Genomic DNA, 13,859 nt, shown 5'->3' with positions numbered 1-13,859 from the left:
TCTGGGAACTTAATCGCCACAGTTTGGGTGGTGGTGGTGATATGTGTATGCTTGCTATAGTGTAAGGACAATATATAGATAAAGGACAAGGAAAATTTTATCAACTGTAGACATTCATAAAAATGGAAAACTTATCAAGGAATTAATTGAGTCTATAACTCTGGTGCCTCTCCTCTGTATACTTCTTCCTCAAATTTCAAGCCACAATGAATGGAGTTTGTTATTGGCCTACACTGACCTTCTTTTTTTTTTTTTCTCTAATGTTATCTATGGGTATTCCTCTGACAAGATAACATTCTGAGTACAAATGGAATAAATGGAAATGGTTCTTTGTCTGACAGGGCTGAACTGTGTTTTAAACATCTGCTTTCTAAATACCTATTAAAGAACTCCTCCAAGTAGATGCCATTATCTATCCATGGAAATACTCAGCTGTCTGGAGGGACAAGTGTAATATCATATGGTCTCTCAATGTTTCTTGCTGTGTCCTGAAAACAAATGCAAGAGAGAGAGAAATAAGATCCTTTCTGCTATATATGCCAAAGGCCTGAGAGTGCCTTATATTATAGTTTTTAAAAGCAAGTGTTGTATTTACTGGTCTATTTGCCAGAAGTAGGCAATTACTATACACAATTCTAATCTTGCCTGTCTGAAAATGAAGTTGTGGGACTGTCCTGTTTTAATAGAATTGTGTACTCATGGGCAACCAGTTTTTCTCTAGTGACGGTGCCCTGTGTTTTTCTCAGGGATTCAAGGAGGAGAGTCTTATTGGAAAGAAGGAACAGGAGAACTATTTGCTGTGTTCTGCATTTCTGCTTCCCTGATCTGTGACTCAGAGAGGTGTCAAGAAGAAGGTCTGGGATGACTTTGAGAAGAAAGGAGAGAAAGTAGTTGGTTTTTTAGTGGTGGTGATGTTGAAGAACTGGTAATAGAAGAAAGTTCCAGGACCTGGTGGAAGCAATAAAAATGGTTTATCCCACATGTTGGTTGTAGGTTTATGCTAGTTAACATGCTATACCCACAGCACAGCTATTGTATTTGCACTCATGTTATAACTATGAATATGTAACAGCTTTTTTTAAATCAATAGCAGTTTTTTAAAAATGTTTTTCAGAATGTATATGCAGGAAAAATAATTGGATAAAAATATCTCTAAATGGTTACTATTTAATTCATTTTTATATTCTGCTTCTTTTCCATTTAACATTACACCTTAGGCATTTCTCCAGGTTAATAAATACACTTCGAACCCACAGAATATTGGAAAGCCGCTTAAAATGTTTTAGTTGTGTTATCATAGGGCTAAATTTTGTATTGAATACATAAACTGCTTCTAATATTTTGCTATTATATATCTCTGAAACTAACGTAAAAGTGCTAAATGTTTTCCTTGTCAATATCAAAACTTTGCTGACACTGAGTGGAATTGCAGAGAGGCATTAAGATATTACATGACTCATACCTAGTCACATATGGAAGCTTGGGTTTCCAAGCCACCTCCACTGTTAAAACCCAGGAAGCCAGGGGTTAAACTCCTAGCAGATGGTGCTGCTGCTCATGATGCTGCTGACTGAGCATTCCAGGAATTTAAAGACTTGCTTAAACAGGGTTAATACATGGCCTGTGGGAAGACAGCTGGTCTGTAGCAGAATTAGAGGTCAGGAGGTGAGCCACATTTCCCTGAAAACAGAGGACTCACAAGAGCCAGAATCAGTGAAAGCCATTTAGGGAAAGGAAAAAGTAGAAAGGTTTTATTTAAGGGAGTAATTGAATGAGAGGGTAGATGGTGCTAGGGTAGAACAGAGTAACTACTAAATATGGAGGAGAAGGATGGGAGCATGAAGGACTAAAGAGACAAGGGTGGCAGTACACTGCCCCCATAGCCTCCACTCTTGAGATGTGGAAAGAGACCATACCTCCAGCTCATTTCCCAACCCCAACATTCGTTGATTGACTTATGTTTTTGCCAGTATGTGGATGTGTGTTAGGAGAGCTTTGATCTTGCCAGGCTGTTGGATATTTAACATGGCTAATTCGCTCTTTAAGAGGACCCAGTGGGATGTTATCAAGTTGGAAGAAGATATTAATGTCTTAGAATTAAAATCTCATCGAGGACAGTGACTGACATCTATTGCAGCCCAAATTCTGTCAATGCCTTGAGGATTTATTCTTTGTGGAATGCTTTGTAGATACTGTAGTGGTTTGAAGTGAAAAAAAAAATACTCAGCTCCCAGGTAGTTTATTATGTAACAGAAGGGTGGTGGATGACAAAATTAGATTCACCAGGACCTATAATACAAGGTGACTAAGAAACCTGGTACAGAGAGAATGATAGGAAGTTCAGAAGTAAGAAAGAGACAAGAATCAATAAAAAAGACAGTTTTTTTTGAAGGATGTAGGAAAATATTAACAAAGATGTAGGAATGTATTAAAAATGAAAGAAATCACATAAGCAAAGGTACAAAGGGACTGTCCCCTTCCCAGCACCTAAGCATGCATATATTTCATCTTAAAGTACTCAGAGATCTCTTTATGGAATAAGTCAACCCAACTTCAATTCTTTTGTAAAATAGTGTTCCATTAATGTATTTTGAAAATTTTTAATGTTTATTTATTTTCGAGAGACAGAGTGCAAACAGGGGAGGGGCAGAGAGAGAGGGAGATGCAGAATCTGAAGCAGCCTCAGTCTCTGAGCTGTCAGCACAGAGCCCAACTTGGAGTTTGAACCCACAGACCATGAGATCATGACCTGAGCCAAAGTCAGAAGCTCAACCAACTAAGCCACCCAGGAGCCCCTCATTAATATATTTTGAATATTTAAAGACTCAGTTTTTGCATGGCCTACAGAATGATACAAGGAAAGACTATGGGCTTTAATGCTAGACAGATTTGGTACCAAATTTTAATCTATTTCCTAGCTGTGTGACCTTGAATAAATTACTCACTATATCTGAACATTTTTTTTATCTATAAAAATTGGGAATATAAGAATGAACTTGAAAGTTGTTGGAAGAATTAAACAGGAAAATGTTTTAACACAACTTGCTTGGTAAAGGCGGACCTAGCACCCTTGTGCTGTCTGGACAGCCACTTGCTGCCTCCTTAATAACACCAGAGGGCGACATCATCCCATTCTTATATCAAAGGCTGCAGGCGTGAGAGCCTTCTTTGCAGACAGGATTTTTCTAAATGCCTAAGCAAGGGAGGAAGCAGAAACTGTACTGCAGAACATGAATGAGGCAGTAAGAGAGAAACCATGCAAGGTCTTTGGAGCAGCTGCTGTGGCCCTCTATGGCAACAGCTGTGTATAAATATACCATCAGAAGGCACTATTCCAGCCCTCTATTTCTGCCAGCTGGGTTGGGAGTCTTCTGGTAGTAAGAGAGCAACAGAACCTTGGATTGGGCATCTGATCGACTTGATTACTACTAGAAAACCACTGTGCTTATATGATATCTCCAAAAAGGCTGTTGAAATTTGTTAGCTACAGAGTCAGAACTATGGTGACCGTGTATCCTGGTTTGCGAGTACAGTCCTGGGTTATGCCTGGCATAATTATTAATAGGGCCCCTTTTATTCTCGAAGTGTCCCACATTGAAGGATGAGTTACATGGCCACCATACTCAGAACATTAGGAGGTATACTCACTAATAGTGTGATCTGACCTAGTAAGAGTCTTCAGGTGAAGTTAAGACCATGCATGGACTTTGGGCTCAGAAAGTGACAGATGTATCTGAGTTAAAATCCCTGCTTTGTTTGTGTGTCATTAGCAAGTTATCTAACCTTTATAAGCCTCAGTTTCCTGATGGATAGATTAGACATAATAACAGAACATGAATGCATTGTATCATCTAATCCTAATTAAAGTGCTTACCAGCATCTTTGGCATGAAGCAGTACATGGTAACTATCCTTGTTATTTTTAAGATTCATGATAAGATTCAGACTATCTCCTTAGCTGTATTGGTGGAAGAAGGGGGTGAAGAAATTGAGGGCCAAAATAAAATGAGTTGTTCAAGGTTATAAGACAATTATTGGGTTGCTCAAGATCAGAGCCAAAATGAGCACCAATTTCTCAGAACTCTCTGGTGCACCAAGATGGTTGCTATTTCTATGGAGATTATTCAAGGTTAAAGAAGTGACCCAGTTTCTATCCTGAAACTTGTAGCAAATACTGAACATATTCTGCAGCTTAGAGGACAATAGATATTTGACTACTGCATTTTTCTTTGTATTTTATTGCAAAAGTTTCAAACATGAATACGAATAGAGAATCTTGTTGTTTTTCTTAAATTTTATTTAAAGTCCAATTAGTTAACATACAGTGTAATATTAGTTTCAGGTATACAATATACTGATTCAACACTTCCATACAATGCTCAGTACTCATCACAGCAAGTACACTCTTTAATCCTTATCACCTATTTAACCCATCCCCCTACCAACCTCTCCTCTGGTCACCATCGATTTGTTCTCCATAGTTAAGAGTCTGTTTCTTGGTTTGCCTCTCTCTTTTTTTCCCTTTGAAGAGTAGAGAATCTTGTGATGAACACACCAGTATATTGACCTCTATCAAATCATGCTGTTATGTTGTACTTGCTCAAGTCCTTTTTTCAAAGAAACTAAATGTCACAAATATAATTAAGGCCTCCTGTTCACTCCCCTTTATACAAGCCTCTTCCCTTATATATTACATAGTGTTATTTATCAGGCTTTAAACAAATGGTCATAAAAATCCCTCTGCATTTTTTTTTGTTTTGCTTAATATGTTTTTGGGATTTTTCTGTGCTGATAAATGCTATATAGCATGCCATTATATGAATGTTCCACAATTCATTATCCACTTTTCTCTTAACAGGCATTTTGGTTGGTTCCAGTTTTCACATGTGTGAGAATCTCTTTAGGGGTTATACCCAGAAGGTCTTAGAGAATGAGTATCTTCAAGTTTATTCAATGTAGCCAAATTTTGTTGAACATTACCGAAAGTTTTCCCAAGTGGTTGTTTCAATTTTCATTGTATTTGACATTTTTTGCCAGATGAAAATATATTTTAAAAAATCATAGTTATTCCAGTAACAAAGGAACAGAAAACTCATGATAGTTGTGAAGTATATGTGCACTTTTAAGAAATGAAGAAATTGATATTTATTGAATGCTTATGATGTGCCAGGCCTATGCCAAGTGAATTACATTTGTTTCTTTAATTGCTTTTCAATCAGTCCCCTCACCTATTAGTCACCAAATCCTCCTCTACATCAAAAACATCTCTTAAATTCATCCCTTCCACAATTTCTTTAAGAAGTTTTTGCAAAAGTACAGGTGACTCCCAGCTGAGCTACACCAGCTGGTCTCCCTGTTTCTAGTCTTCTCCCTTGTCAATCTATCCTTTGCACAAATGGGATCTTGTCACTGGCCTCTGTGTAAATGTTTTAGAGATTTTCCATTGATTAGAGGGTAAGCCTCCACCTGTTTGGATGGGGTCAGAGTTTGAAAGGCCTTCAATAATGCTGGATTTTTCCAACCTCAATTCCTTCCCATCACTTCAGCCTTCACTCTCCTGCCACAAGAGATGAACTAGTTCCCCAAATAATTCATGTCCTTTTCAAACTGGGAAGAGCATAAGCAAAGCCATGTTTGAATGTTCTCTACACCACCTTCATCTCAGGCAGATTTGCCATAACTCACAGCTTTGAGTGATTCATTCTCTGGAGTAGGTTGGAGAGGAGTACTGGAGGAGGCTTGCTTCAGAAAGGAAGATCAGTTGAATGACTCACTCAGTGTCATGGATATGGAAACCACATAACATGACTTAACCAAGACACTTTAAAAATTGTGGTAAAAAACATAAAATTTACTTTCCTAACAGTAGTGTTTATGTACATTGTTGTGCAACAAATCTCTTAGAACTTTTCACCTTGCAAAACTGAAACTCTATACCCATTGAACAGAAACTCTTTTTTTCCCCTCCTCAGCCCCTGGCAAGAACCATTCTATTTTCTCTTTCTAGAAGTTTGGCTACTTAGATACCTAATAAGGAATCATGCGTGTGTGTGTGTGTGTGTGTGTGTGTGTGTGTGTGTGTGTGTTGACTGGCTTATTTCGCTTAGCATAATGCCCTCAGGGGCCATCCATGTTGTTGCAAATGGCAGGATTTTCTTCTCTTTCAAGACTGGATAATATTCCATTGTCTGTGTATACCACACTTTTTTATTCATCCATCCTTCAATGGACATTTAGGTTGCTTCTACTTCTTGGCTTTATGAACATGTGTGTGCAAGTATCTCTTTGAAATTTTGTTTTCAGTTCTTTGCATATATACATATTCAGAGGTTGGATTGCTGGAACCTTTATACTGTTTTCCATAATGGCTATATCCATTTACATTCCCACCAATGTTGAGTAAGAGTTTTGATTTCTCCACATCCTTTCCAACACTTGCTATTTTCTGTGTTTCTGATAGTGGCCATCTCAATGGGTATGAGGTGATATCTCATTGTGGTTTTGATCTGCATTTCTCTCATAATCACTGATGTTGAGCATCTTTTCATATGCTTGCAGACTATTTGTATATCTTCTTTGGAGGAATGTTTATTTTTGCAATGTTTATTTCCTTGGCTGTTACAGAAGTTTTAAAATTGATGTAATGCCATTTGTCTCTTTTTTCTTTTGTTGTCTGTGTGTTTAAGTGTCATATCCCAGAAATCATTACCAAATCCAAAGTCATGAAGCTTCTTCACTATGTTTTCTCCTGGGAGTTTTATAGTTTCAGGTCTTATGTTATGGTTTTTTATCCAATTCGAGTTAATTTTTTCTGTGTGGTGTAAAGTGTATGGTAAGGATCTAACATCATTCTTTTGCATATGGATATCTAGTTTTCCCAACACCATTTGTTGAAGAGACTTTTTTTTTTTTTTCCCTGCAAGTCTTGGCACTCTTGCAGAAAATCATTTGACCTATGTGAGGGTTTATTTTTGGGCTCTTTATTCTGTTCCACGGGCCTGCATATCTATCTTTATGCTAGTGCCATAGTGTTTTGATTGCTACAGCTTGTGGTAAATTTTAAGTAAGGAAGTGTAAAGGCTTTAGCTTTGTTTTTCTTTCTCAAGATTGTTTTGGTTATTAAGGGTTCTTTGAAATTCCATCTGAATTTTAAGATTTTTTTCCTTCTATTTCTGCAAAAAACTGCTATTAGGATTTTGATGGGAATTGCATTGAATCTGTAGATTGCTTTGGGTAGTAAGGATATTTTAATTTTTTTTTATTCGCTCATTAATTTTTAATATTATTAAAACCTCTTTTTTTATCAATATATGAAATTTATTGTCAAATTTGTTTCCATACAACACCCAGTAGGACATTTTAAAATTTTAAATCTTCCATTCTATGAACATGTGTTGTGTTTCTATTTATTTGTGACTTCTTTCAACAATGTTTTATTTTTTATTTTGGTGGGCGGGGGGGACACATTTGTTTTATTACTAAAGTATAATTGACATACAGTGTTATGTTAGTTTCAGGTGTACAACATGTTACTCAATGCTCACCATGATAACTGTAGTCACCATATGTCCCCATACACTATTATTACAATATTATTGGCTATATCCTTAGAGTACTTTCATCCCTGTGACTTATTTATTTTATTACTGAAAGTTTGTACCTCTTAATCTTCTTCATCTGTTTTCCCATCCCCCACTCTCATGCCCTCTGGCAAAAACCAGTTTATTCTCTGTATTTAAGAGTCTGTTCTTTATTTTGTTTGTTTTTTAGATTTCACATATAAGTGAAATCATATGGTATTTGACTTTTTCTATCTGACTTGTTTCACTTAGTGCAATACTTTCTAGGTCCATCTTTATTGTCAAAAATGACAAGATGTCACTCTTTTTTATGGCTGAGTAATATTACATTGTGTATATATATGCTACGTTTTCTTTATTCATTCATCTGTCAGTGCACACTTGGGTGGATTCCATATGTTGCCTATTGTAAGTATTGCTGTAATAAACATAGGGCTGCATATTCTTTTTGATAATAGTGGTTTTTTTTTTCCCCTTGGGTAAATACCTAGTAGTGGAATTACTGGATCATATGGTATTTCTATTTGGGGGGGGGCAGGGAGGATCCTCCATACTGTTTTCCACAGTAGTTCATCAATTTACATTTCCACCAACAGTGCACATAGTTCCCTTTTCTACATATCCTCACCAACACTTATTTCTTATCTTTTGGATACTAGCCATTCTGACTTGTATGAGGTGATATCTCATTGTGGTTTTGATTTGCATTTCCCTGATGATGAGTGATGTTGAACATCTTTTCATGTGTCTGTTGGCCATCTGTATGTCTACTTTGGAGAAATTTCTATTTGGGTCCTTTGTCCATTCTTCAATTGGATTGTTTGGATTTTCTTGGGGTTGAGTTTTATAAGTTCTTTATATGTTTAGAGTATTAACCAGTTGTTGGATATATTGTTTGCAAATATCTTCTCCCATTCAGTAGGTTGCCCTTTTGTTTTGTTGATTGTTTCCTTTGCTGTGCAGAAGCTCTTTATTTTGATGTATTTCCAAGAGTTTATTTTTTGCTTTTGCTTCCCTTGCCTGTGGAGATATATCCATAAATATGTTGCTAAGACCTATGTCCAAGAGATGACTGTATGTTTATTTTTAGGAGTTTTATGGTTTTAGGTCTCACTTTTAGGTCTTTAATCCATTTTGAGTTTATTTTTGTGTGTGGTATAAGAAAGTGGTCCAATTTCATTTTTTTGCACGTAGCTGCCCAATTTTCCCAGCACCATTTGTTAAAGAGACTGTCTTTTTCTTATTGTATATTCTTGCCTCTTTTGTCATAGATTAATTGGCCATATAGTTGTGGGTTCATTTCTGGGTTTCTTTTCTGTTCCATTGATCTGCATGTCTATTTTTGTGCCAGTACCATACTGTTTTGATTACTAAAGGTTTGTAGTATAGTTTGAAATCTGAGATTGTGATATCTCCATGTTTGTTCTTATTTCTCAAGACTCCTTTGGCTATTCAGGGTTTTATTTTTGTGGTTCCATACAAATTTTAGGATTATATGTTCTAGTTAGGTGAAAATGCTATTGGTATTTTGATAGAGATTGCACTGAATCTGCAGATTGCTTTGGCTAGTATGGACATTTTAACAATAATAATTCTTCCAATCCATGAGTATGATATATCCTTTTATTTGTTTGTGTCTTCTTCAGGTTCTTTCATCAGTATCTTATAGTTTTCAGAGTATAGGTCTTTCACCTTGCTTAAATATATTCCTAGGTATTTTATTCTTTTTGGTGTAATTGTAGATGAGATTATTTTCTTAATTTCTCTCTCTGCTACGTTATTATTAGTGTATAGAAATGCAATAGCCTTCTGTATATTGCTTTTGTGTCTTGTAACTTTACTGAATTCATTTATCAATTAGAATAATTTTTTATTGGTGTCTTTAGGGATTTCTATATAAAGTATCATATCATCTGCGAATAATGACAGTTTTACTTAAGAATTTGGATGCCTTTTATTTATTTTTTTATCTGATTGCTGAAGGTAGGACTTCCAATATTTTGAATAAAAGTGGTGAGAGTGGACATCTTTGGGAAAAACTTTCAGTTTTGTTGTTGTTTGTTTATTTATTTATTTATTTATTTATTTATTTAAAATTTACATCCACATTAGTTAGCATATAGTGCAACAATGATTTCAGGAGTACAATCCAGTGATTCATCCCCTACATATAACACCCAGTGCTCATTCCAGCAAGTGTCTTCCTTAATGCCCCTTGCCCATTTGGCCCATCCCTCTACCCACAACCCCTCCAGCAACCTTCAGTTTGTTCTCTATATTTAAGAGTCTCTTATGTTTTGCCCCTCTCCCTGTTTTTATATTATTTTTGCCTCCCTTCCCTTCTGTTCATCTGTTTTGTATCTTAAATTCCACATATGAGTGAAATCACATATTTGTCTTTCTCTAATTTTGCTTAGCATAACACACACTAATTCCATCCACGTTGTTGCAGAAGGCAAGATTTCATTCTTTTTGATTGCCAAGTAATACTCCATTGTGGATGTGGATGTGTGCCACATCTTCTTTATCCATTCATCTGTCAAGGGACATTTGGGCTCTTTCCATACTTTGGCTATTGTCAATAGTGCTGCTGTAAGAATTGGGTGCATGTGCCCCTCCTGTATCCTTTAGATAAATACCTAGTAGTGCAATTGCTGGATTGTAGGGCAGTTCTATTTTAAATTTTTTGAGGAACTTCTGTCCTATTTTCCAGAGTGGCTGCACCACTTTGCATTCCCATAAGCCATGAAAAAGGGTTCCTCTTTCTCCAAAAAACTTTCAGTTTTTCACTACTGGGTACTTTAAACAATATTTTATAGTTCATTATATACATCTTTATACACAGCTTGATTAATTTGATTCCTAAGTATTTTATATTTTTATGTTATTGTAAATTGGATTGTTTTCTTAATTTTCTTTTCAGATTACTTTTTGTTAGTATATAGAAATGCAATTGATATTTTGTGTTGATTTTGTATCCTGCAACTTTCCTAAAATCATTTATTAGTCCTAACAGTGTTTTTGTGGAATCTTTAGGGTTTTCTACACACAAGATCTCTGTCATCTGCAAACAGAGATAATTTTACTTCTTCCTTGCCAATTTGAATGTCTTTTTTCTTGTATTTTTGCTTTGGCTAGAACTCCTAGTACCATGTTGGATAGGAATAGTGATAATATTCATTCTTCCCTTGTTTCAGATGTTAGAGAAAAAACTTTTAGTCTTTCAATATTGAGTATGATGATTACTATCGATTTTTCACATATAGCTTTTGTTATGTTGAGGTAGTTTCCTTCTATTTATAGTTTTCTGAGTGTTCTTTAAATCATGAAGGCATGTTGAAATTTGTTAAATGTTTTTTTCTGAATCAGTTGAGATAATTGTGTGGTTTTTGTTTTCCTTATTCTATTAATGTTGTGTGTTGCATTGATTAGTTTTTGTATGTTCAAGCATCCTATCATTCCAGGAATAAATGTCACTTGGTCATGATTTATAATCCCTTAAAAATGCTGTTGAATTTAGTTTTCTAGTATTTTGTTGAGTATTTTTGCATCCATATTCATTGGGGATATTGGTCTGGATTTTACTTTCTTTATAGTATCTTTCTCTGGCCTTGGTATCTAGACAATGTTGGCCTCAAAATATGTGTTTAGAAATGCTTCCTCCTTTTCAATTTTTAGAAGAGTTTGAGGACTGGTTTAATTCTCTAAATGTCTGGTAGAATTCTCTAGTGAAAATTTAAGTCCAGGGTTTTTCTTTGTTAGGAAGTTTTTGTTTACATTCAATTTCCTTACTAGCATTAGGTCTGCTCAGATTTATTTATTTCTTCATAATTCAGTCCTGGCATGTTTCCAAGAATTTATGTATTTCCAGGTTATCCAATTTGTTGGCATATAATTGTCCATAGTAGTCTTTATAATTATAAAATATCATCAGTTGTCATGTCTTCTCTCATTTATGATTTTTGTCATTTGAATCTTCTAAGCCTAAGAGTTTGCCAATTTTGCTGATCTTTTAAAAAAACCATCTCTTAGTTCCATTGATTTTTCTCCTATTTTCTATTCTCTATTTCATTTATTTCTCCTTATCTAATCTTTATTATTTCCTCCATTTTTCTAATTCTGGATTTAGTTTGTTCTACTTTTTCTAATCCCTTGAGGTGTAAAGTAATGTTGTTGAGTTGATACCTTTTGTCTTTTTTTAAATGTTCATTTATTTATTTTTGAGAGAGAGGGAGATAGAGTGTAAGCAGGGGAGGGGCAGAGAGAGAGGGAGAGAGAGAATTCCAAGTAGGCTCCTTGCCATCAGTGCAAAGCCCGATTCAGGGCTCAGTCCCACAAACTTGAGATCATGACCTGAGCCAAAACCAAGAGTTGGATGCTTAACTGATGGAGCCACCCAGATGCCCTGCTTTTTTCTTTAATTTAGGCTTTTAGTGCTATTAAACTTCCCTCTTTGTACTGCTTTCACTGCATCCTGAAAGTTTTGGTATGCTGTATTATAATTTCCATTTATCTCTATTTGTCTCAAGATAATTTCTAATTTCTTTTTTAATCTATTTGTTGTTCAAGAGTATGTTGTTTATATACCACATATTTGTGAATTTTCCAGTTTTCATTTTGCAATTAATTTCTATTTTTATTGTGACTGGGAAAGATATTTAGTATTATTTCAGTCTTTTAAAATTTGTTAAGACTTGTTTTGTGGCTTAATATGTGCTTTATCCTAGAGAATGTTCCATGTGTACTCAAGAAGAATGTGTATTCTACTGTTCGGTGGAGTGTTCTGTTAAGTCCAATTGGTTTATATATTGTTCAAGTCCTCTGTTTTCTCTTACATGGCTGGTCATCCATTATTAAAAAGATATGGAAATCTCATTATTATTGTGTAACTGTCTATTTCTTCCTTTAATGCTTTCAATGTTTGCTTCATAGATTTGAATGCTCTGATTTTAAGTGCATATATTTCCATTTTTTTAAGTTTATTTATTTTGAGACAGTGCATGCATGAGAGCAGGGGAGGGACAGAAAAAGAGGGAGAGATCTAATCCCAAGCAGGCTACATGCTTGTCAGCATGGTGCCCCATGTGGGGCTCAATCTCATGAACTGTGGAGCTGAAATCAAGAGTCTGACAGTCAACTGTGCCACCCAGGCACTCCTAGGTGAACATATATTCATAATTATTGTATCTTTCCAATGAATTGACCCTTTTATCATTACATCATGTTCTCCTTTGTCTCATGGAAGTTTTTGTTTATTGGTTTGTTTGTTTATATATTTATTCATTTATTTATTAATTATGAGAGAGAGAGAGAGCACACAAGTAGGGGAGAAAGGCAGGGAGAGAGAGAGAGAGAGTCTTTAAAACTTTTTTTTAAATGTTTATTTAATTTTGAGAGAGAGAGAATGTGAGTGAGGGAGGGGCAGAGAAAAAAAGGAGACACAGAATCCGAAGTGGGCTCCAGGCTCTGGGCCATCAGCATAGAGTCCCATGTGGGGCTCAAACTCACTAACTGTGAGATCATGACTTGAGCCAAAGTTGGACACTTAACCTACTGAGCCACCCAGGTGCCCTGAGAGAGAGGGGGAGAGACAGAGAGAGGGGGTGGGGGAGGTGAAGGAGAATCTTAAGCAGGCTTCAACATGGGGCTCCATCCCATGACCCTGGGATCATGACCTGGGTCAAAATCAAGTGTCTGATGCTCAACTGACTGAGTCACCCAGGTGCCCCAAGTTTTGTCTATTTAAAATCTATTATGTCTAGAAAGTATGCCCACTCCTCTAAGTTACCATTTGCATGGCTGTCTTTTCCTTCCTTTCACTTTCAGCCTATGTGTGTCTTTATATCTGAAGTGAGACTCTTATAGACAGCACGTAGTTGGATTTTTTTTTTTTTTGAGAGAGAGAGGGCCCAAGTGAGCAAGGGGCAGAAAGAGAGGGACAGAGAGAGAGAGAGAGAGAGAGAGAAGCGGGGCTCACCCAGGGCTCGTGATTTTTTGTGCTCACCTGAAGTGAAGCTCCGGTGATTAGCCGCTCTATGTCTTTTGGGAAGTTTAATCCCTTTATGTTTGAAGTAATTACTGATAGAGAAAGGCTTACTATTGCCATTCTGTTAACTTTTCTTTATGTCTTGTAGATATTTTGTTCTTTTGCTATCTTCCTTTGTGTTTTGTTGAGTTTTTGTAATGCCAACTTTCTCATACTCTTGATATTTTCTTTGCAGTTACCAAGGGATTATCTAAAATATCTGATAGTTGTAACAATCTATTTTAAACTGATAAC

The sequence above is a fragment of the Lynx rufus genome, unplaced genomic scaffold (genome assembly GCF_022079265.1).
Source record: "Lynx rufus isolate CCGP_SWC_20201006 ecotype Redwood Valley unplaced genomic scaffold, mLynRuf1.p SCAF_3, whole genome shotgun sequence".
NCBI lineage: Eukaryota > Metazoa > Chordata > Mammalia > Carnivora > Felidae > Lynx > Lynx rufus.
Note: the sequence above shows the minus strand (reverse complement) of the source record.